The 25,112-nt window shown below is 37.8% G+C and overlaps 1 protein-coding gene across 3 annotated transcripts in view; it reads left to right on the forward strand.

The window, feature by feature from the left end:
• si:dkey-215k6.1 (transmembrane protein 132C) overlaps positions 1–25,112 on the forward strand; it is a 215,763-nt gene that overhangs the window by 11,653 nt on the left and 178,998 nt on the right. The gene's annotated exons all lie outside the window — the stretch shown is intronic.

The following is a 25,112-nucleotide window of genomic DNA, read 5'->3' on the forward strand; positions in this document are numbered from 1 at the left end:
AGTGGGTTCGTGCGTTTGGTCGCTGGGAGAGACTCGCGCGCAGCGACAGCAGCGGTGTGGTTTTGTTGTGCCAAGCGTATAAATAATAGAAATGTTGGTTTCTCACCTTGTTGTTTTGCAGTCTTATCATGAATTATGCATGCATGTAGTTAGCTAGCTAGACAGAGATGTAGAAATAGTATGATTGAAGCGTCCTGGACCGTGTTTTCTAACGAAATATCGCGTGGAAACAACAATTTTATGACAGTGACACGAGCACATTTATTCTCGGACATTTAGGAAGAGTGCGTGACGTGTAATCTTTCAACTGTTTTATTTTATTTTTACATAAGAGGATTATGCGTAAGTTAAAGGTCTTTAACATCAAAAACATCTTACTGTGCAAATGAAAGTAAGTTAAAGGAGTATTTTCTCTATGTCATTCATTTATAGTAGCTTGTTAAATGAGCTGGTTTGATAACAGTAAACAAGATGCATTTCATTTCAAGATGCCTTTTTAAATAGTTTATAGGTGCGTTACTGTTATATTTGAATGGTTATTGAATAAATACAAAGATATTCGCTATGCTAAAGGTGAGCCACCCTATTTTCACTCTCCACAGAAGCAAGAGACAGTGATGAAATGAGCAGACTTGTGTCCCGGCAGCATGCTGTTTTTATTCATCCCCTCCAGCTGAGGACCCACAGTGGCCTTCACATCTATTTTTACTTATACTATCCCAGCAAGTCTGAAACTGGACATGTCATACAAACAAACAATTAGGCTGTGGGGGTGAGATAGAGACAGACAGAAAGTGTGGGGGATTGCAAAATTAGAAAGTATGTGTTGAAGATCTTCCAACGTGAGGGATGACAAGTTTGTCCAAGTGTGTGAGGGCTTGGATGGTATCAGAGATGTTGACTCTGGAGACAGCACTTGCTGATCAAGCATTGAAGCTGTCATCATCATCATTACTGTGTTTTTTTTTTTTTTTTTTTTTCTTTTCCCCAGCCTCCGCAGCAAACGTGGCCTCACACTGCTGTGTGTAATGGACTGCATTGCAAAGAGTACATCACTTGCAAGTTGAGACAGCATGTGGTTTAAATGCATGGAATTGTATCCGGTGAACTGTGCAATATCCACAGGAATATTTGCAGATTTGTGTTTGTAGAAAACTGCGCAGTGTTTGCAAGTTAGTGTCTGGTTGTTTGATTTATTTGTTTTTTCTTTTAGACTACAGAATTGCTGACATATAGTAGGATGGACAGTTTGAATTGCACAGCATATGAGAAATGGAAGCAAGAGGTGGAAAACAACTTATAATGTGCATGTGTCTGTGTGATGGTGGGGTCTGAGCCAGTGTTTGATGACTGAGGAGACAGATCTGTGAGTGAGTTACACCAAATTTGCAATTTGTCTTCAATTGAAGGCCTGAAAACGCACCTGTTCTCAACGACGCCATCGATAAATCTGGGGTATGAAAGGTTTTTGTTGCTTCAGGGAGTTTTAGGAGCTTAATTGACAAAAGCAGATGGATGTTTACAGAAGGACCGTCTTCCAAGTAAGGCTTAGAGCTAATTTTCCTAGCTGTGCGAAAACTGACTGTGAAACATCTCTCATCTTCAGCATCCCCTCCCTTCGGCGTTTGAGGGCAGATATCTGTGTGTTTCAGGGCTCAACCGCGGGTCTGAACAGTTGTAACAAAACCAGAGGTGTGATTAAAACTGTCAGACTATCAGGCTGTCAAAAACAGTGTCTACACACACACACACACACACACACACACACACACACACACACACACACACACACACACACACTACATGCGTAGACACACACTGGCTGTGCCTGTGAGCCAGGCCGAGCAAGGGGCCCATATGTTTGAGGGTTGGCTGACACCAGGGAGATGATTTGCTCTAGGGAGACTGTGAAGCCTAAATCTCTTTCGCTTGCTCTCTCTCTACTCGCTCACACAAACACACACAGCCATGCAGGCATTCAGGCATGCTTATGCGCACAGACACAAACCCTCTTGGTGGGTTTTCTTGCTGACAAACTTTCTAGCAAAGCAATAAATGGTGCATTTTTGCTTTGTTTCTTAAATTCGTCATATTAAATTCAAGACAGTGAGATTCACAGCTAGAAGTGTGAGAGCAGTGAGTATGTGCTTTTAATAATCTATATCCAAAGAGGGGTAATCAAGAAGATATTTCCCCACAGATTGGCATCCAGAGAGAAAAGAGGGATAGTGGACAGGAGGGGGGCAGATGAGTGAAAGTAATGACTGTGATCATTATCTTCCATGTTTTTAATTGAGATAATGACCCAGAGGAAGACAATAAAACTCCCAAATGAAAGATTCCCCCCCCCTGTCATTCTGTCATTTCTTCCCTTTATTTTTCTCCTTTCAATTTCCTAGAGGTGACTGCATGAAATTTCATCAGTTTTGATAGCCCCCCTTCCAAGATGGCTCTATAACCCCGAACAAAGGAGCGTTGTTATTCAGGAGTCTGAAGGCAAATGTTTCCTTAGAAATCCTCTGTTGTGTTCTCATATGAAATACTTAAATGTGATTCTGTCACTTCTAACCCTCAGAGGTGGAGAGAAAGAAGTTTGCTAAGACCGAAATGATTTTCCATTACAACTGCAGAAAGACCAGTTAGCGAGTTCCCATTTTGCAAACGTAATAAAATTGAAAACTTTCATCTCAGCAAATTGATTTCAGTCGGATTCAGAAAGGAAGAATGAAGAGGAGGGGGAAAAAAAAATCATTAGATCATTGAAGCATGGCTGTACCGTGGGACTTTTGGAATTTGCGTATAGAGGTGTGAACACACACACAAAACTGCTTTACTTTTGTTAATTCATTCATTCATTCATTCTGTGACTTTGTGAAGGAGATTTTTGCATTCGAGAAGGGCATTTGGGTAAATACAAAGGCAGACTGAAGAAAAAAAGCACAAATTGGCAGCAAAAGCAATGACTTGATAGATTGATAAAAAGAAGGAATGAATACCTTAGAAATCCCTGAATTATCTCTGAATTTAAATCATTACTCAAAACTCACCTGTTTTCTGGATGTTATACCTCTGATTTGATGAATTGATTGCTCTGCATTATTACTAATATTTCTCTGAATGTTATGTTATGTCTCTTAAGTCCTGTTTTGTATTTCTGTATTTGACTCTATTCTTCTGTATGCTTCACTGTCCATTATTGTTTTCATCATTGTCTACTTGTATTATCTCTTCCTTGATAATTGTAAAGCGTCCTTGAGCCCTGGAAAGGCGCTATATAAATAAAACTTATTATTATTAATACATAGATATTTGTGACTCAAGAATATATGCATATCTCTTTTTTTTTTTTTGTTGCTTTGTAGAGAAATAGTTTTTTTCCCCCCATCTTGCTATCTATTTGCAGGCTGCTGGAAGGTATTTCTCTGTCATTAACGACTCTCGGCCGGCAGTTCATTTAACACGTACATGCCCTCAGAACGCCTGAGAAATTATTGGCATTATCATCAGCTAGACTCCACATATTCTCGCGCTCTCTTTAGGATGTATTGTAGCCATATGGTATTGGCTCTGGAAATTAGAGTTGCACTTTTGTGTTACTAGTTGGCTATCATTCTCTTTTTCTTTCTCACTATGGCAATTTTCTCTATCGATTGGACTGGGTTTTCTTTCCTGTGATGATGTGAGAAAGGAAGAGCGAAGGAGGAGAAAAAAGAGGATACTAGAGGTGTTAGAGGTGGCTCTTGTTTGTGTAGATGGAATAATTAACACTCATTAAGAGGGTGATGAGAGGCTTAGGGGTGATGCTACTTGTTAGGATAATTAGAGTCAAATAGGTCTCATTATGCAAATTTGGAGGAAGTGTGATTCTGTCAGTGTTTACCTGAACTCTGTCGTACCAATGACCTCAGATGGAGATGACAGTGTTGAGTGAAGCAGAGTATCTAAATAAAAGGAGGGATAATGAGCTGTTATACGGAGAGAATAAATGGAAATAAAATAAAGGATGATCTATTTAAGAGATGTGAAAGAGAAAAACGAGTAATGAGATGACAGAAACGAGGGAGGATGGATGAAATCTGTAATCTGTAATCAAATATAAGCTCCGAGGGCAATAAAGAAGCTGCTCCATTTTCAAGGAAATGAAATGTTTCTCAAATTATTTTACCGTAGAGAGATCTGTGGATAAGCCTTTTAGGGCAACTCCGCTGCAGAGAGAAAAACAACTCTCTTTAATAGGATAGGTGAAAATATTCAAACAAAATACAATGTCCTCCAAGCAGCAGTGCCAAAGCTAACACCATGACGTTATTGTGATGTGGAGAAGACCACTCAATGTGTCAGTATTCTCACTGTTCCTCTAGAGAGCACTTGTGTGGTCTGCAAAGCATTTTAAAGCTCTAGAAGCTGGACTCTGAAATATGTTGCAGGTATGGGATTTTATGTATTTATGATGAGGCTTGTGTGTCTCTATAGTTGTCCGTAAGGCACCGACCTCTACTGTGGTTGAGGTGTGAGTGTGTGTGTGATGGATCGAGGCTCTCGTTAACCGCAGGGCTCAGTGGGTGATTACTTCTCAACATGTTGCCTGTCCTGCAGAGTTTTGGCACCATGATACACACGCGCGCACACACACATAGATGAGACCTAAATGACTTTGCTCAGAGTTGGGTGGAGCGCTCACAGCTCTGTGAGTGTATATGTGAACAGCTCATCTTGGCACCAGATCACTCCATCACTTTGCCTGGCATAAGTTCTGTCAGATGGTCTGTCTGCTTGGCGTGACCTTACTGCGCTCTGTACGCCTGCGATGCAGTAATAGATAAATAATGCTTCTGTTCAAAACATAAAAGCTTCCTTGGTGAACAACTTAAAATAGAAAAAAACAAATTAACATTCCGCATGGTGCAAGACTACGTTTTGAATGTTTTGCGCTGTCTTGTAAGCAATTTCCGTTTCTCTCTGTTGGTGGCCAGATGAACGACCGGCTGTATGTTTTGTTCTGTTAAATAGTTTTGATTGAAAAAAAAAAAAGAATTTTATTCTGTCAATTAGTATAACAAGAAACGGATGAAGTCATATCAGCTTTTATCTATGAAAATACACAACCATATAGATAGTAGCTGTCAGTAGTTGACAGGGTCAACATTTCAGATTTTGTTTGCCTTGTTGACATTTTCACTACCCTATCCACAAAGAAATGAGTTATTTATAAAATATTTGTTTTATTGGCATGTTTTTATATTTGCTATAGGCATATATATTTTTCGTGAAATCAAGTTTATTTTTGTAAACTAAAATTATTTTTATCTTGATTTTTATACCTAATCGGCATGAAATGAAAATATCTATTATCTATTTTGTAATAGATAATATCTATTATCTTTTAGTGAATGATTTTTCCATGTATGTTTAATTCTTTTTTTTGACCTCGTAATGTTTAATCAAAATCTCACAACTCGGTCTCATTACTCATTACTCTCATTACTCTCTGGTGACATATGTTGGGTTTCTCCAATCGTGTAGTCCACTTAAACCCTGTCCCTTCATAATCGACTCAAGCTCGCATTCATTTGAGCTCAATGCACACATCTCAAAATCCAATCAACAACCAATGCATAGAACCAATTCCCTGCGCTTGAGTTTTTTGAAAATCGTGTTACTCAGGGTTGTATGTCACAATGAAAAAAAAAAAGTCTTTGTAACTTTAATGTATAATTTTCAGTGGGCAAATGACTGAACTCTATCAGCTGAAGCAAAACTGTCACAGAGCGTGGACCATGGTTTTTGTTGAGCCAAAGTGTTGCAGAAAAACCCCCAAATTGAACTAGTGCATTATAAATATGCCACAAAGTTTTGTAGCAAGACACGCTCTTCCCCCGAAATGACCTTTTGATGTTGTGAACACTGACATAAAGCTTGGGCAGTGTTTCATGGAGCGGTTGATAATCATAAATATCATGGAGATTGTAAAGCGTGATTTGTGCCATCCATGGAAATTTTGTGATAAACTTTTGGCATTTCTGACTGTACCAATCCCTGAGACAGTCACATCTGTGTACGTGTGTGTGTACATAATAATGCACCTTTGCTAACACCTACGTCCATGCATCACATGGACACACAAGCTCACAATGATATTGATGCACATCTGACATTTTGAGGCTCCATTCGTCTTGAGAGGTGGGGCTGGGGGGGTGTGGGGTGGGACCGGTGACATTTCATGCAGCCATAATGTTATTCATTATGGCAGAGGGGCACTGGAGAGGGTACAGCGGGCGCTGCTTGTGTGTGCCACAACCCATCTGTCTCTTTGCCCCCCTCTTTTTCTTTCTCACTCCCCCTCTCTCTCACTTTCTGTGGGTGAAATGGCAGCAGCGTTTTTCCTTTCACCCCGAGGCCTCAGAGATATCCCCGCCTGCTTTCCCCTGATAAGACAAACCTACAGCACTTACCTTTCCCTCTCTCCTCTGCTCTCTCTTCTCTAGCTTCTGCTTTTGGAGGAAGAGAGGGGTGTAATCTTTGGGGAACTTTACGTAAGTGCAGTAAAAGAGACCTGTGATATTTGCTTTCACACAAAATTCTGCTGTTGGTACCTCTTTAAAGTACCAGTGCTTTGAGTGGCTCTGCTAACATGTTAGGAGTGATTGTACGAAGCCAGTTATTGTTGTGTAGCCAAGTAAATAGACTAATTGTTTAAAAGTGCAAAGCAGCATTTAATATACACCTTGTGAAATGATTGATGGTTGTTTCATTAGTGCTGTATAATTTCATATTTTAAGAGTTTTGTTTTGCTTGGCCGTGGTTTGCATCTGTTGCATCTGTAAGAGGACTGATTGAATGTTCAAGCGGTTATTCTGCTATAGCTAGCGCCCACTTGCCTGCCTTTCTGCAAATCAATTACATCACTTAATTAACATTCATGAGGCAAGCTGATAGGGTTTATAATGTGTCCCACAAATTTTCAGAACAAACTTACTGTAAGCTCTTAAAGGTTTAGTTCACCCAAAATGAAATTTCTGTGATTAAGTACTCACCCTCATGTCGTTCCACACCCGTAAGACCTTCATTCATCTTCGGATTTGTTTTTTTTATCCTCAATAGAAAGCAACATAATTACAGTCATTCAAGGTCCAGGAAAGTAGTAAAGACATTGTTAAAATAGTCAGCGTGACTACAGTGGTTCAACCTTAATGTTATGAAGCGACAAGAATACTTTTTGTGTGCAAAAACAAAACAAATACTGAGTCGGCATTCTGACGTAGAACCTGGAAGCACTAAACGTAAACATGAAACTGAAAGCGTAGGAGAATGACAGGGGAGAGAGAAATTCTTTGAATAAAGTCGTTATTTTTCAACAATGTAAATGTTTATGATCTGCCTGCATTGACACCATTGTATGCGAACTAAACTGAGCTGGGTGATGACATCACTGTTTTCTCTAGGGCTGCTGTATAGATAAATGAACTAAATTAATAACTAATGATTTTTACAATGGAATAAATCAATACTGAACTTACTTAAGCTAGACAATGACACCATTTTCTTTAAGAGCTGCTGTACAGCCAAAATTATATTCCCTCTATCACTGTAAAGCTCCTTTGACACAATCGCATTGTAAAAAGTGCTATATAAATAAAACTGACTTGACTATTTTTGTTTTGTTTTTGCGCACAAAAAAGTATTCTCGTCGCTTCATAACATTAAGGTTGAACCACTGTAGTCACGTTGACTATATTAACAATGTCTTTACTACTTTTCTGGACCTTGAATGATGGTAATTACATTGCTTTCTGTGGGGAATAAAAAAAACACTTGGATTTTATCAAAAATATGGGGGGATGCTGGAGCTTAATCAGCATATTAGAATGATTTCTGAATAATCGTATGACACTGAGGACTTGAGTAATGGCTGCTGTAAATTTTTCCTTCGCCATCACAGAAATAAATTAGATTTTAAAATATATTCAAATATAAAGCTTATTTTAAATTGTAATAATTAAATGATATTTCACAATATTGCTGTTTTTGTTGTATTTCTAATCTAATAAATGCAGCATTGGTCAACATAAGAGACTTCTGTCAAAAACGTCTTTAAAAAAAATCTGACATTGACCAGGCTAAGTAATTGCCTCATACTTGGCCATTTTATTTAAAGGGCTAGTTCACCCAAAAATGAAAATAATGTCATTTATTACTCACCGTCATGCCGTTCAACATCCGTAAGACCTTCGTTCATCTTTGGAACGCAAATTAAGATATTTTTGTTGAAATCAGATGGCTCAGTGAGGCCTGCATAGCCAGCAATGACATTTCCTCTCTCAAGATCCATTAATGTACTAAAAACATATTTAAATCAGTTCATGTGAGTACAGTGGTTCAATATTAATATTATAAAGCGACAAGAATATTTTTGGTGTGCCAAAAAAACAAAATAATGACTTACATAGTGATGGCCGATTTCAAAACACTGCTTCATTAAGCTTCGGAGCGTTATGAATCTTTTGTGTCGAATCAGCACTATATAAGTCGTTTTTTAGTTTTTCTGGTGCACCAAAAATATTCTCGTCGCTTTATAATATCAATATTGAACCACTGTACTCACATGAACTGATTTAAATATGTTTTTAGTACATTAATGGATCTTGAGAGAGGAAATGTCATTGCTGGCTATGCAGGCCTCACTGAGCCATCGGATTTCAACAAAAATATCTTAATTTGCGTTCCGAAGATTAACGAAGGTCTTACGGGTGTGGAACGGCATGAGGGTGAGTAATAAATGACATTATTTTCATTTTTGGGTGAACTAACCCTTTAAATACATTTTATATTATGTAATTTTGGAAAGAGTATCTAATTTTCTATTATTAAATTGCATTATGCAATAATTACATATTGTTATTTATGTTATTAACATTGTCATCCATCTGCCACCATTCTCTTTAGAAATAAACAAGGGTTTTGACAATAGCAAAATCTGTTTGGCCCCTATAATAAATGAGGTTTTATTGTTGTGCTGATGTTTTGTTTTTGGCCACTTGCGTCTCTTGTAATGTCACCATACGCTTGCGGACTCCTCTCCTCAATCCACGCGCTGTTAAACTGCTCAGAGTTCGTTCTGCTCTTCATATCTTTCTCTATCTCTCCCAGCTGGCTGTTTAAGTGCTGTTTACTCGTTTGCCATTCCTGAGAGAGGTAATTAAATATGGTACAAAGAGAGAGAGTGAGAGAAAGCAGGGAAGGAGAGTTGGTTTTATTACCACAGAGTTCCACTTGCAGTCAAATGCTCTGTGTCTTTCCTCTTCTGCCTACTTCTTTTTTTTTTTTTCACCTGCCTCCCTTTTTTCATCCCTCCTTCTCCCTCTCTACCTGTCTTTTTGCTGTCATACAGCTCTTCCGCATACACTCCCTCTCAATTTTGCTCACTGTCTTCTCTCTGTCTCTGATCTTTCCTTTTGTTAAACCTGTTCTCTCTTGTTAGGGCAGAAAGGATGTCCAGAACTGTGCGGTAGAGTGTAGTTTAGCCCAGGGCTTAACCTGTAAGTATCCCTACAAGCAGATGGTAAGATAGATCAGTCTGTATAGGTTTCTCTCAAGAGGGAGGGAAAAGAGAGTGAGGGAAATTGAGAAAGAGAGAAAATCATTGTTCGGGACTCATTCACGTCTCTATAGATCAGAGTCAAAATCTTTTAGTTTTGAGCTGCCGCTCTCCTCCCTGAAGCCTTTACACGAAGAGGAGAATCTCACCCTCTCTGGTTTTTCTTTTTCACATTCTCTCATCATGGATAAAATAATTCTTGCTTCCTGTGCTTTGCAGGTTTAAACTAATCCAAGTTTCTTTCCAAACTGTTCTGAAAGAACTACATACATGCATGCACACAGGTTCTTCTATTAGTTTGTATCCTACAGGATGGGTGTTTTTTTTAAGTGTGTGGGAAGGCTAGAGGCTGTGTGGAGAAGGATTTTCTGGAGTGTATATATTTTGTCAACTGCATGATTTCTTCAATTTACACACAAATGTAAACATATGGTAGGACATAGAGCATTGGAAGATCTTGAAATTATGTGGACATTCGTTCCCTTTTGAAAGTGGAAGTGTGTGTGTATGACAGTGAGGTTTTGTGTGTGCGTTTCTGAGGGAAAAGAACAGCGCTTGTACTACTTTTAACATTCAGTGAGTGTGTAATTGGCTAAAACAGCTTTGCGTCCCCAAACTCCCAACCATATAATCACAGTAGAACAATGCACTGAACATTAAGAGAGTGAGAGAGGTAACTTAAGACAAGTTGAAGGACTCTCATCACCTCTCCATGCGCTATTCATCTGCCCAATTTCCTGTGTAGGTTCTCTGTGTACCTGACCTCTGAATTCTGCTGAAAAGTGTGTTTGTGAGTAATTTGCCTTTATGCTAATCTGAAACTGAAGAGAGTGCTAATGTGGCCTGGCAAGCTTTTCTGTTTACAGAGTGAAAGGGAAAGAATGGATGGCATTAGTTTCTTCCTTAGCCTCCTCACCTTTCTTTCAACCCAACCTCATCCAATTTAATCATTCATTGTCTTTTGTCATCGTCTGTTGATGTCATTAAAAAAGTACAGAAGGTCAAAGCTGTGGTTAACGCATGTCTTCCAACATATTAAGCTGTGGTGCTTAGTAGTTTACCAATCATTAACCATTAACCGACAAGACTGTTAAATTAGAATTACATTAAATTAGAATAGATAAGTGTCTGTGACCCATTAAAAATTCCAAAATTAGTTTTCTAGGGGTTTAGTTTTGCATGCGCAAATAGCGGCATAAACAACAGAACATGAGGATTCACACATCGTCACATCACGCACCTGCAGCGCTTCTGTGAAAGGAGAAAAACAGAATAAAAGTGTGTTTACAGTTTCGAATGATGTCTTACTCTAAATAGCATGACCATAAATGACAGTATTTTAAGTTGTTTCCGCTGTTATAAGTAAAAAAATGCAAGAGATTGCGCACACACGCACGCACACACACACACACACACACACACACACAAACATATCAGTTCTAGTATTGCTAACTTGACATCATAGCCTGTTCATTATCAAAATAAAATAGTCAATCAAACGTATACAAAGTTCCACTGCTTTATTTAAATAGTCCGTGAGTACAGTCTGTGCTGTTCAGCATGAACACATTTTTGTGAAGGATGATGTTTTACATCGGTATTGGAACGAGAGTGAAGTACAAAGAAAGTTAGGCCTGCCCACTGGTGTGTTAGTGAGATGAGGAATAGAGAAGAGCGACAGAGGACTAAAAATGACATTACCTTTCAAAGGATCCTAATGCAAGGAATATGGTTATTTATTTTCAACAATGTGAATGTCCCAGTTGAGCTTTATTTATTTCTATTCGGTATTCACTGTGGATACTTTGGTAAACCAATCGCATTTTGACGCATACTTTGCAAACAGACTTCAAGATATGGACTCGACAGTAATGCAGCAACATGTAAGTAACTGAGTTACTCCTACTGTTCTAATGCCTGATCTGATATATAATGATTCATGTACAGTCAGATGTTCTTTGTCTATGTGTCAGTAAATCAAACAAGTGACTAATGGTCAACTTCATGTTGTTTCTCTTAGTAGGATGAAAATAATCTGTTATTTAAACGTTTTTTTAAATTATATTAAAGAAAGTGATCAAAGAAAGCTCCCTTTGCGATCGTTGGAGCTGTCAATCAAACCGTGCGCTGGAGCTGTTAATCAAATGGCACGAGTTTATCAGTGACTGAGTTCTGGACTACGGAGCCCCGCACATGACATGCAAAAAAAAAAATTAAATCGTGCACACGATTTACTAATTCGTTCCCTCGATTTACTAAATCGTGCGCACAATTTACTAAAACGTGTGCACGATTTACTATTTCGTTCCCTTGATTTATAAATCATGCACATGATTTATAAATCGAGGGAACGAAATAGTAAATTGTGCGCACGTTTTAGTAAATCAAGGGAACGAAATATAACTCGTGCACACGTTTTAGTAAATCGAGGGTACGAATTAATAAATCGTGCGCACGATTTAGCCTACTATTTTTTTTCCTGCATGTCATGTCCGGGGCACCGTACTGGACACGCGCCAAAACTCCTGTTTTATTCAATGAATCTCACGTTTGCACTGTTAGTGACGATGAAAGCATTTGTTAGTGTACAGAAATTGAGTTGCAATGATGAGATCACTGCTTTCTTGCGCTCAACAACATGTCTGTGATCGGCTGTTCATCGCTGCAGCCTCTCATGCCTTGATCTAAATACAATGCCATAGATCTTTTTTTTTAGATCTTGCAGCACTTTTCACGATTAGTTAACCTTGAGAGCTGTAATAGTAAAAACGCGCTAAAAGAGAGAGTAATACTTGGCTATTTCAAATGGAAAGATGTTAGCCAATCACAGCAGTGGGCATTTACACTGAAGTCTCACAGCAGACACGCCCCTTAAAACAGAGTGTTCAAATCAGAGGGCTAAAATTAGGGTAGGAAAATGCCTTTTATTTCTAAATTATGACAATTTTTGATGTAAAAAGCATACTAACATTATAAGTGCACCCCAGGAAACATTATAAAACAACAAAACAACACAGTTCATGACCCCTTTAAAATATCTTGAAAAATTACTGTAACACTTTACAATAAGGTTCATTAGATAAACATTAGTTAATGTATTAACTAACATGTACTAACCATGAGCAATACATCTGTTACTGTATTTACTAATCTTCATTAATGTTAGTTAATGAAAATACAGTTGTTCATTGTTTGTTCATGTTAGTTCACAGTGCATTAACTAATGTTAACAAGATTTTAATAATGTATTAGTAAATGTTGAAATTAACATTAACAAAGAATAATAAATGCTGTATAAGTGCAGTTCATTATTAGTTCATGTTAACTAATGTAGTTAACTAATGTTAACTAATGAACCTTATTGTAAAGTGTTACCAAAATTGCTTTAATTACTTTTTAAACTGTTTATCATTAATCTGATTAATCTGTCAAATTTATACTGTCAGTTAACACTTAACCAGTTAATTATGAGCATCCCTAGTGCTTATGTAAGCGACACAAGTTCAAGTCCAGTGTGCGTCATGCCTTTTCTGCATTGTTTTTTTGTCCAATCTCTCAGTGACAAAGACTTAAAATAGAACTTTTTTTTTTTTTTTTTTTTTGTACAGAATGTTAGTGCTGTCTTCCAGTTCAGAAATTGGCGGCATGATGCTAGGGTGTTCTGGGTGGTTGGCAGAGCATTGCTGTACGGTTGCTAGGTGGTTGCTTACTGGCACAAGTCAAAAGAGCCCACTTGCAAGACTCTGATATTCTGGTCCCTAGATATAGCTCGGGTCCCTCCTTCAATGCAAGTCTGAGGGATTTATTTTTCCACCCGTTTTATCATCTTCCAGGTGAAAATCATAGGTTTGATACCTTAGAATAGCACACTTCTCAGAAAGCTGCAATATTTTACGTATCATTCATATCGGCTGCACAAACAGTGCAGTTTAATACTTAGCATTAGGGGTTTTGAACAAAAAAAAAAAATTAATATATGCAGTAGTAATAGTGATTCCTGCCTTGGCAAGCGCCCCTAATAAACACATGGTTCATGTTTTTTGCATTGTGTGCAAGTTTTGAAAGAGTTTCCTTCTAGCTCATTGAGCCAAACCCAGTTGCTTAAATTTCAAGATATGCAATGTGTTCAGGTTTGTACCAAAAACTGCATTGTCTGGAAGCCGGCAGGGCTCAGGGACTTAGAGTATCTCCTTATTTCCTCCCTCATCTGCCTACACACACATCTCACATTACAGAACCAGTAGACTGTGAGAGAAAGCCCTCTCAAAGCACACTGCAAGTGTTTTGTTTTCAGATATTTGATATTGAATTTACAGTAAAAAATGTGTAAATCAAGTGAACAATTTAAATTTACCAGCGCCATATTTGAGTACCATTTATTTGCTATAATTTATATTATTTGTTTCGGACATCGTCCATTCTGCTCTACTAATTATAGGTATTGGCATCGGCCATTTAAAAAAACCTATATCTGTTAATCAGTAGTGCTGATTGGTCAGTGCAAATAAAGTCCTTGGCATCCTATGTGTGTGTGTATGTGTGTGTTAATGTAAAAAGTGACAGACACATAATGTACAACTACCAAGCTCAGGTACTCAGGCACAGCTTAGGGAAGGTCCCTGGGATAAAAATGAAATTACATTCATTATCAGAGGTTAGAAATCCTCACCACTCCATTTGGATTAGATCAGATTGGTGTGAGCTTGTGTGTGTGTGTGTGTGTGTGTGTGTATGTGTGTTCTTGTTCATACATTTGCCAAAGGGTATAACCGGGCCAGACAGGCTAAGTGTTGTCTGTGTGTGTGTATGAAAGAGAGAGAGAGAGAGAGAGAGAGAGTACTGTGAGTCAGAGAGAGAATCAGTGGACTAAGATTACATGTCAGTAGTACGCTTTAAATGTGAGTTTTTATTAAAACGGTCAATAAACAGACAAAAGCACTTCATTTTTACGAAGACCAACATGGCTCCTCTGAGAGCTGTTACCAGGCAGGGGAATAAATAGCATGAATATCAGCATAATGGCTTTGGAGGCGACAGAGAGAGAGCCAAGTGCTTCTTCCCCATAAAAAGAAAACATAGTCAATCCCAAATTCAATCTCTCTTTCTCTCCCAAAGCTAGCCATGCTGTGATGAGGAAGCACAGAGCTAATGTGCCTGTCTGTCTGTCTATAGAGTTCTTTTCATGTTCTCTCCTCTTTTATATTTTTGTTCTTGCGTAATGTGGTGCCTCAGATATTTAGAGCAGCAGTCAAATTAAAAACACATCAGAGAATTGTGGGTAGTGCAGTTTAGGCTGTGTGAGTAAGCACATTTTTTTTTTTGAGATTTTGGAGCTTAACTAGTGAGGGCTCTGATGACATATTCTTTTGCATTTTCATATTCACATTCATATGCAAATACTACCACAGGAATCAACACTGAGTCATCTTAAAGGAATAGTTCACCTGAAAAATTAAAAGATTCTGTTATCATTTAGTCAAGTTCTTTCCATTGAACACAAAAGGAGAAGTTTAGCATAATGTCCTGGGTGATTATTATTATTATTTTTTTTCCCCATACAGGGACACCAAACTTCATTGCTTCTTGCATCTCGTTTATTTTATTTTTTATTTCTTTTTAATTTTCATTTGTCTTATTAATTTAGTTTAGTTTTCAATTTAGTTTAATTTTTGTTTTATTATTTCCACTTTATAATTGTTAGTGAATTTTGTTTGTCAGAGTTTTCTAGTTTGTTTAGTTAGTTTTTATTTTAGTTTTAATGTTTTAGGGCTGCCAAAATTAATGCACTAAGTGTTACCATTTAAAAAAAGTTTAACTGCTTTAAAGGGAAAGTTTACCCAAAAATGAAAATTATGTTATTTACTCACTCTCATGTTGCTCCAAACCACAGAAGAAAGAAAGTCAAACAGGTTTGGAGCCTATTCCTTTAAATATCTCAGCACAGTCTAGTGTTATTTCAAACTAGTGGCATTTTCATGTGTAGTGCAGGTGGGTTGAATACAGCATATCTGAAATGCGTAGGAGAGTGGTTTTAACTTTTGTATTAAGCCATGTGATAAAGTCTTTTTAATTTATAAGATTCCATTAAACCTACACTTTTGATTCTGCTAAACTTAAAAAGTCTGTTTTTCTGAATTTACATTTTTGTCATCTTCAGAAAACTGTAAGTCTTATGGGTTTGGAAGTACATGAGGGTGAGTAAATGATTATGATTTTTCATTTTTGAGTGAACTTTTCCTTCACAGCTAAAATAAGGGCATGCTCAAAGGCCCCGATATACTTCACACAAAATCGAAGAACAAACTGATGTGATGTCATTTTGAACAAATTAAGGCCAAAACGAAGTTTGTTTTGGGAGTCCGAAATGGCTTGCCAAAGTGAACTCTCAGGAAAAGTTCGCTCCAGCTGCAAAACACCTTCGTACTACAATTGGTACGTGATGATAACGTAATAGGAGGTGTGCGTTGAGGCTCCGCCTTCTTTCACATTTTGTCTGTATGAGCCCGTCGAGGTAAGATCTCCACAGGTGAAAACATGAACACTCTGGATAGCCGCTTCATAGTAGAAAATAAAGTTGTGTTTCTGATATAACGAGGCACTGACACTGTTTTTCATGTTTGATACTGTAAAGCTGTTTGCTTTTAAGCAGTCTATTGAATAAAATGCCATATAAATAAACGTGACGTGACTTGACTAGAGTGCAAATTTGCAGTTTTCGTGATAACATACCCATGTTGTTATGATCAGATGCTTTTCTTATGCTTTCTGTTTTTGTTGTGTTTATTTTGTTACTGAAAGAAAAGGGTGCAGGACATATATACATATTCATCTAAACGGCTCTCTCAACAGTGTGGGCGGCGTCAGATGTTTGATAACACTGCTCACTTATTTCGAACTTTGTTTTACCCCTAAACGAAGAAAAAAGAACTTCGCCATGAGTATATTGGGGCCTTTACTCAATGGTTTCCTCAGATCAGAATTTGTTGTCACCATGAAGACTTGCTCTAAAAGCAGCCATTTGAAGTAAAGTATTTGTTTGGATCTGTGTGGCATTAAAGGCTACAGTCTCTTTGATACAGGAAGAATAGTGAAGACTGTCCTCAGTTGACATCTGTGTATTTCCAAGTTCAGATGCAGGAAAGCATTAGTAGCACACTGGACCTGATCAGACATCAAACCCACAGTGTTCAGTGATCCATCCAAACATTATAATCTGCTCATTTACCTGGATGTAGTATACTTTTATCCATCTTCAGGGAGACCAGAGTCTGTCGGCTTATGTGTTCTGGCACCTTTTGACCTTTCTCTGTCTGTAGAAACCATCACAGCTGAGAGGGCACAACATCACTCTCTCAGGTCTTGTGTTTACGAAGAGTTGAATCCTGAGCCTCCTGTGTAACGACTCACCGCCTGAGGTATTTTTATAAAGCTGCGTATCAGGGGTTAAAAGCATTCTCGCAAAAAGTCTAAAGAATCTTTTACTGTGAAAAATCTGCTCAGTCTGTGGAACCCGCTTTGGTCTGTTACACACAGCCGCAAATTCAGTGAGCTTCAAATCCCTACCTGCGAGTCCTGACGTATTCTCTCACATCCCAGGTGAGAGACGCCATCCTCGTTTGAGTCTTGGCTTTTCTGTAAGGAGATCCAAGAGTTGAATGCAGACTAACGTTAACCTTGATTGAATTTGACTCCGTGAAATCCCGGTGGAGACGCAGAGAAGGAGAGAATGCAAAGAAAGAGAGTTTAACATGAGGGGACACCCACACATGAGAATGACAGGAAGAGAAAGACAAAGAGAGAGGGAGGGGTAGTCTGTGAACCATGTTCATTTTAATTAATCTCTTCTGTTAGTCAGAGCTGTATTTTTAGTAGTATAGTGAGTGAACTACATCTGGTCTCTGGGCCCCAAGGGGAAGCAGGCCAGTCTACGTACTGAGCGTGTGTGTGTGTGTGTGTGTGTGTGTGTGATTACATTCTGTAATATGCTTGTGTACATGAGTCTGTGTTTTATTTATACATTTTACATGCCCATAACCTCTCTCTAACAATTAAAATGAATAGAATGTTTTTACTACTGTACATATAAAACTTCATAAGCTTCATGACTTCATTCATGAGCTCTGTTATGATTGGCTAACTTATTCACATGGTTATTACTATATACGGGAAGTATTGATAAAAAATTGTAAAGATAATGCAAAGTAATAAAAAAATAAAATTGAACTATACTCAAAAACATGGAATATGTAACTGATAAATAAACTTTAAACAGCAAAACATACATTATTTTTGAGCTGAATGGAGTCATCTGACCTGATTGACATCCTACTCTACATGCAAAAGGCAATAAAGCGTATGATGGGGGTTAACTAATCAAAGCAATTGGTGAATCTGTAAAGCTTAATGTGTAAACAGTGGCAGCCAAATGTTCATGTGTTCATAAGTATAATACCAGTACCATGACATTCATTTTTAAATGTCTTGTCAATTTAGTTTAGATTTGAATTTAGTTTATTTTTGTTTTATTATTTCATTTTTTTAATTGTTTTTTTTTTATTTTAGTTTTACTATTTTAGGGCTGCCAGAATTAATGTGCTATTATATAATTTAAAAATGTTTAACAGTGGTCCACCCAAAAATGAGAAACGTCATCAGCTACTGATGTCAGTAAGTACAATGACATTCATTTTTAAATGAGACTACTACAGCTTAGTGACCATAAATTCTCTGGTAGAGCTTTTTGTTGTAAACATTAATGTATGCCTATATAAAAGTACTTAAGACTCTTTATTTCAGAAGATGCAGGAATTTTCTCCATGGAAATTCCATTAAATTGCCCCTTTTAATATCACGTGTCTGCTGTTGTTTGATGTCATTGTGTGTGCGCGTAATTTTTTTTTTTTCCTTTGGATATATAGGTTGGAATGACGGTAGCCTAGTAGCAGATTAATTGTGTTTTGTAATTTTTTTAGGTGAATTGTGTGTGTTCAGCATGCATTATTAATATCTGTTTTTGACTGCTGAAGTGTGAAATAATCATTTGTTTGTGTGAGAGCATTTTAAGTATATATGTGTGAAAGTGGTAATAATGTAATATTCTTGTCAGCAGTAGTAGGACACCCTGATCTCACCTCGGCTAGCACTCGGCATGAAATCAGAGCAGAGTGAAAACACATACACATGCTTAAGCCAGAAAAAAATGGTTTTGTAAAATTTGCTTTTTCTGACATTTTTTTTGTTGTGAAATCAGGGCTGTGCAGAATAAAAGGTAATGCCAATATATGTAATGTGTAAATAAATGCATGTGATCTCGAAAGAAGTCTTGGAAAAATGTCTGTTGTGATCGCAACTAGAGCATGACTAAATCCAGGTGCTGTCGATCAAGATTCATAACATACTATATAACCAGCAATCAATGTCTGGAAATGTTCCAGTGCGATAGATTCATAATAGCTGGTTGATTCCTTGAAAGCTTTATTTCTTAGCAAGGGTCTCTTTGCTCAAAATGAACAAGGAACAAGCCTTTCTTGGTGCGGGGGTGTTAATAAGTGGAGAGAAGCTCTATTGCTGCACTCCTTGGCAGTAAATAACATCCTGATCGGTTTATCCTACGCAAAAGTCTGACCCAACGTACATTTAAATTGCTCCAGAAGCACTGTTCGCAGAGAGATTTCCTCTAGCAGGCAATTGTTGTATCATGCCCTTGAGTAACGCTCTCTTTCTCTTGCCATCTCTCTCATCGTCTTGGTACATGTTGTGCAGAATGGAACGTTTGGCAGTCATACACGGTTGGCCGGACCAGAGTGGCTCTCAGATGGTGTTTTTTGGACAAGTCCCTGGAGAGCAAAAGGGAGGACGGAAAAAATGGCCATTGTCCAGTGGTGTTTTGGACCCATGAGCCTCTCCTGGGTCTCAGTCAGCATGTGCAATCACTTGCTGCCTGCTTCATGCCTCTAAAGTGCTGGCCAATGAGCCGTCTTCTGAGGATTGAGTTGGACCCCCGCTGAGTTAACATACAGATAATGTTCAAATAGTCTGTGGAAGCCAAATTAGACGTGTTCTCATCCTCATCTTTAGCCTCTTTTCATGCTCATCCATTTCAGAATTTTCCACTTGTTTTCTCTACCTATTGTTTCCTTTACCTATCCTTTACCTATCTTTTCTCTTTTCTTCACCTGAGTCTCCCATATTCTTCATTTTTTGTTCTTTCCTTATTTCCCTCTCTGCTATTCGCCTCTTTGCATGTGTGGGCGTATTCTCAACACAGCCTACCAAGTGTGTGAGCGTGCTACAAATCTCTCTTCTCGCTGCTCCATCCAGTGGAGAATAAAAGAGTCTTTTCATTTTTCAAAAATAAACTCCTTTGGACAGGAGAGGAAAGACGCACACCAAACAGGCTGTTAGATCGATCTGCCACCCCAGGGATGCTTTGATTTGAGAGGCTTAATCAATGCGTTTGTAAATGCATACATCACAAACCTTGACTTTTGCAAAGTTGCGTGTTGTGCAGAACTTGGAACACACGTACGCATATGCTATGCCTGTCTGTCTCTTGATCTTGTGTTTATGTCAGTTAAACAAAGCTTACAGTGCTAAGGTTTGCTGAGACACTGCCTTGAGTTTTGGTCATGAAAAATAGATTTAAAAATAATGCAGGGAATGGAAACTGAGAATTGCACTGTCCTCCAGAATCCTTAGTCTAAGGAAGTTTTTAAAGGTATAGGTCAAACTTTTTGCGTCCGATTGTTCCACTTACTTGACATCGGTTTAATCTGTTTAATGTTCAGGCAGGGAACTTTAGCTAGTGTTTATATTTTTTTTCTTTTTAAATCTTCTTACTGTAAATGTTGCATTTGGCTAATCTTTGTAAGTTAAATTCCTTTATGTTTTTTATTTTAATAATTATGTTTCTTAGTTTTTTTTTGTTATCAGCTATTGGGTTTTGTTACATCTTATGTTGTTAAAGTAATGTTTATTGCATTATTTTAGTGTTGTGTGTTACCATGATGGTGTTTTGTATTTGTGTGCATGGCACTGTATTTGTCTCAGCTTGTGTAAAATCTACTTCTGATGAACTTTGATTCGTCATGTGGCTTTTTTCTTTACCCCCCTGTGTTATAATGGTGGTTGTCAGTAGACGTTAACCCTTTAGAACCTAAAGCTAAAATAGCCCGTTTTCACATATTATTTTTTTTTTATTATAAAATTCTCTAACAATGTGCTATCTTCAAGTGCAAGGTGTCATTTTTTTCAGAAAACAACTGGCTTTCAATAAATTACAGTTATTGACCATTAATGTATATGGTGAGTTTGTAAATAGAATTTAAATAGACGAAAATAAAAAAAATAATAATACATTTTCTGCTTTTTATTTAGAAAAAAAAGAGAAAAATGATGATCGAAAGAATCTAACACTTCAAACTTGAAAATTCAACTATATTACATATATACAAGTCATTTTGTGACACTTGGTTGCACAGTTTTCATTCAGGAGAATTTTTTTTCATACACGCATACATATACTACATATGCACGCATCAGCGCGCATACATTTACCGTACGGACACATTATACAGATGCACACACCAAATGCGAAATGCGAGTCTCAAAATTATCCCAATTGACTGTGTACTCCTTCGCCATGTTTTTGTTTGTTTCTTCTATTATTTATGCGATCCAAAACTCCCTAAACTGCCGCGCTCCATATCTCTACGTTCAAATCCTCCTTCCACCCGCTCTCCCCGAAAGCGGCTGCCATTTGCTGATGGAAGGAACGAAATTACCTTAATAACCCTTATATTGGGGTTGGATGTGTCGCCGACGACACATCCGATTTTAAAGGGTTAATGTACAAAACAGATTTTAAAAGCGGCCTGGCCTTGCTAATTCAGCAGAAAAGGGCTGTTGGATTTACTGGTTTAAAATAGGGCTGCATGATATACAGTATATCACAATTAACATGAAATCGTGCTTAAACCGATTTGGCATAGTGTGATTATGAAATCGCAAAGGCTGCGATTGTTGTTTTTATGCGGAGTTTGTTAATGAAGCATGGCTCTATGATCAGTAGTAAATGCTGCTCCATCTGAAAGCACTGTGAGTTTAAGTCACTTATAATGTGCATTTGAAAAAGCAACATGCGTCAAACCTCTTTCCTAAATTGAGAAGCATGTATGAACCTCTTGTCCAACAAAAGACAACATTTAATAACATGTTTTTACTCCAAACTCACTTCATAACAGCAGAGTGTTTGAAAACATCCTTCTGTGAGATGATGTGGCTTCTTACACAGAATAAGGCACACAACATATAATTTCATAGTATTCTATAGTGATAAAGGCTATGTCGATTAGCATTGAGGTATAAATATGCTTTATTATCATGAAAATACCAGAGAAGCTTTAAAGTGTTTAATAGTCATGTCTAATCAAAGCGTTTCAATCTTCTGTTTTTTTTTTCAGTTACAGCGTTAGTATGATGCCCATAGGGTTTTCCTGGAATGACGTGCATTATATCGTACTTTTGCCTTTAAATAAACCTTGGTTGATATAAATCTTCTACCAGGACTATGCTACAAACATTTTATTTGCATTTGCACTAAACAAAAATGTTCTGTGTGCCACAGTGCTTTGACTTGAGTAGGTTTTCAGAGTAGTGATAATATGCTAATGAGTTGTTTTACATATCTGCTATGTGCATTACTTTTTGCTTTGACTTTCTCAGTTAGCCCTAGTTTTTGTTAAAGGCTTCTCATTATGACCAACTGAAAGAGAATTCAGTGTCCTATTTAATTCTGCCAGGAAGAGCTGTAAAGTATAATATTAAGTGTAACCCTTTATTGGGTAAGTTAGCTGTGCACTAAGAGGGGGATACAGGAAACCATCCTTTGTCTAATCAGAAGAGTTGACTGGCACCTGTTTCAAACCCATTGCGTACACCATGGTGCATGAAAGCTGAGCATCTGCGCATTATTGTGTACTGCTCATCAGCACAATCGTAACAGTAACAGTTTGTTGGTGACTCGTATGCATGCTTCTTGTTATTCTTTTTGAACTGTTTTTACACAAGTAACCACAAAAGTACAAATTTTCCTCTTCTTTTTTAATGCTTGGTTTTGGGAAAAGATGATGATAATAGAATAGTGCAAAGGAATTAAGGTAACACTTCAGTATGGGGAACAATTATCACTTATTAGCCTGCATATTGGCTGTTTATTTCTACTTATAAAGCACATATTAATGCCTTTTTCTGCATGACCATATTCTACATCCCTCAATCCTACGCAATACCTGAACTTAACCACTACAACAACTACCTTACTAACTATTAATAAGCAGTAAATTAGGAGTTTATTGATGGAAAAGTCATAGTTAATAATAGTGGATATGTGTTCCCCATACTAAAGTGTTACCGGAATTAATTGTTTTCTTTTATTAAAGATACAAAACCTAAATAAAAACCAGTGGAGAAGTATTTATTACTCACAATGCGCCTTGTTAAAATATTCTTCCATTTTGTGTGGTGTAACGAAGCATGTGTGACACAAATGCTGAGCTCAGCAAGTCTGTCTTAGAAAAGAGAGAGCTTTAAGAGGTTGGGGGACAGAGGGAGGGTGCAAGAGAGCGAGGGGACAGGGGCGCGAATAAAACCGTCAGCAAGGACAAGATGATGTGTGAAAACTTTAGCATAGGGACATAGGAGGCAGAAATGGATTACTAGTCGTCTGTTTGTTTGTGTTTTTAGTCTTATATTTTTTGTGACTTCATTCTCCTCAATGGAAAGAATATTTGCATTAATTGTTACCTATCCCCTATATGGTGCGCTATATGCCATTCACCATGTAGAAAATAGAAAATGTGTAAACAAGTGACCAATTTCAGCCGCAGCTTCAGCGTCTGTTTATAGTATAGGAAGTGGGACGCTTTAGATTCTAGAGAGCATTTGATTGGACAGAAAATTTGCTGAGAAGCTGAAGTGCAGAGTGATGTCATCAGAATCATTGATCCATATTGGCGGAAGTGAGAGACTGTAAGTTTTGATTTCTTCTATCTTCTAATTTTGTCATTGTTTTGGAGCGCGCTAGCTTATAGATAATCTTAAGGCTAACATTCATACTAAAAGCTAAAAAACTTCAATTTAGATTTCATGGCTACTTTAACAAAGCATCTGTTCTTAAACGTCACATCCTTTTGATTTTCCCAGCAAAAACATCCTTCCTTCACATAAAAAAAAATCAGTCTACAGGCTTTTATAGACAACCTTGGAAGTCGGGGAAGGTCTCGTTTTTTTAAAGTTTCGTTACTAGCTGTTCACACATTGGCAATTATAAAAAGCAATTTTTTTAAACATTTAAAAGTGTGTCTTAAGACCCATGTTAATGCCCTCTGGTTTTCAACCTGTCTGGTTATCAGTTTTATAATTTTTGTCAGTTCAGGTTGACCTCAAATGGACTACTTCAGGAAAATTTGGAAGTTACAGTGTTGTTTCAGCCCCTCAGGGGAAGATCTAGCATGAGTAGAGATCATAGCAGGGTACGTCAGTGTACGTTGAGAACTGAAACGACCACTTCCGCACGCACTACTTTAACATGCCAGTGATCAAATTGTCACTGAGGGAGATTTATGAGTGCAATCCTCTCTACTTACAGACTCCAGATCTCACGCATTAGTGCATGAATCTGATGATTAGTGAGTTAGTTCCCTCAGTTGATCCATCTAATGAAACAGTCATTCAGTCTTAATGGCAGATCACTGTCCAAAGAGACTGCTCTATTCCCTCAATGGGACCTATTTTTAGCTTGACTGCCCTTTTATGCCAGCACAAGCTGCTAATGGAACTTCACCTCCATTTAGGGTGAGAAAACCCTTTGGTTGTTCACCGTGACCTTCTTCAGTTGCCCTTTCAACTTTTCCGGTGCACTTTTAAGAGCTCTTTCACAGCTCTTTACACAGGAGGTGTGAAATATATAAAAGCAGTGAATGAGGAATATAGCTAACTGTGTGCAAAGTCCGTTATAGCACAGATTTCTGCTAAGTTAGTCCCTGAGGAACCAGTGATCATTCTGACAACGTAAAGGTCTTTTCCCTAACCAATCACTTTAAATCTATTCATGTGTCTTTCTGCAGCAAATTCACTCCAAAGGTAGGTTCTAGGAGAGGAGTTAATGAATTTTCTTGTGCAATGTGAACTTATGAATAACACATGCAGATCTCATTCTGATTTATTGGCTTCTGAGGCTCAGGCTGGTGAAAGGAGAGGTGCACAAGAAGAGATTACATATATTTGGGGGGGTCATAAATTGTTGGATTTGCATCTCTGTGAAGCTTTGGTAGCTCTTTATTTTGTAGAATTTCTGCTCTGAGATGTTAAGACGCCCAAACTGTGCAGAGTGTCATCAATCAAAACTTCATCAGTCATAAGGAATATATTGGACAGTGCTCCAAGGAATCCAGCTGTCTTGAATTGCGTCAGCGGTTGTTTTTGTACACCGTCTAGAGCCATACTCCCAAAAAGGCAC

The sequence above is a fragment of the Ctenopharyngodon idella genome, chromosome 5 (genome assembly GCF_019924925.1).
Source record: "Ctenopharyngodon idella isolate HZGC_01 chromosome 5, HZGC01, whole genome shotgun sequence".
Classification (NCBI taxonomy): Eukaryota; Metazoa; Chordata; class Actinopteri; order Cypriniformes; family Xenocyprididae; genus Ctenopharyngodon; species Ctenopharyngodon idella.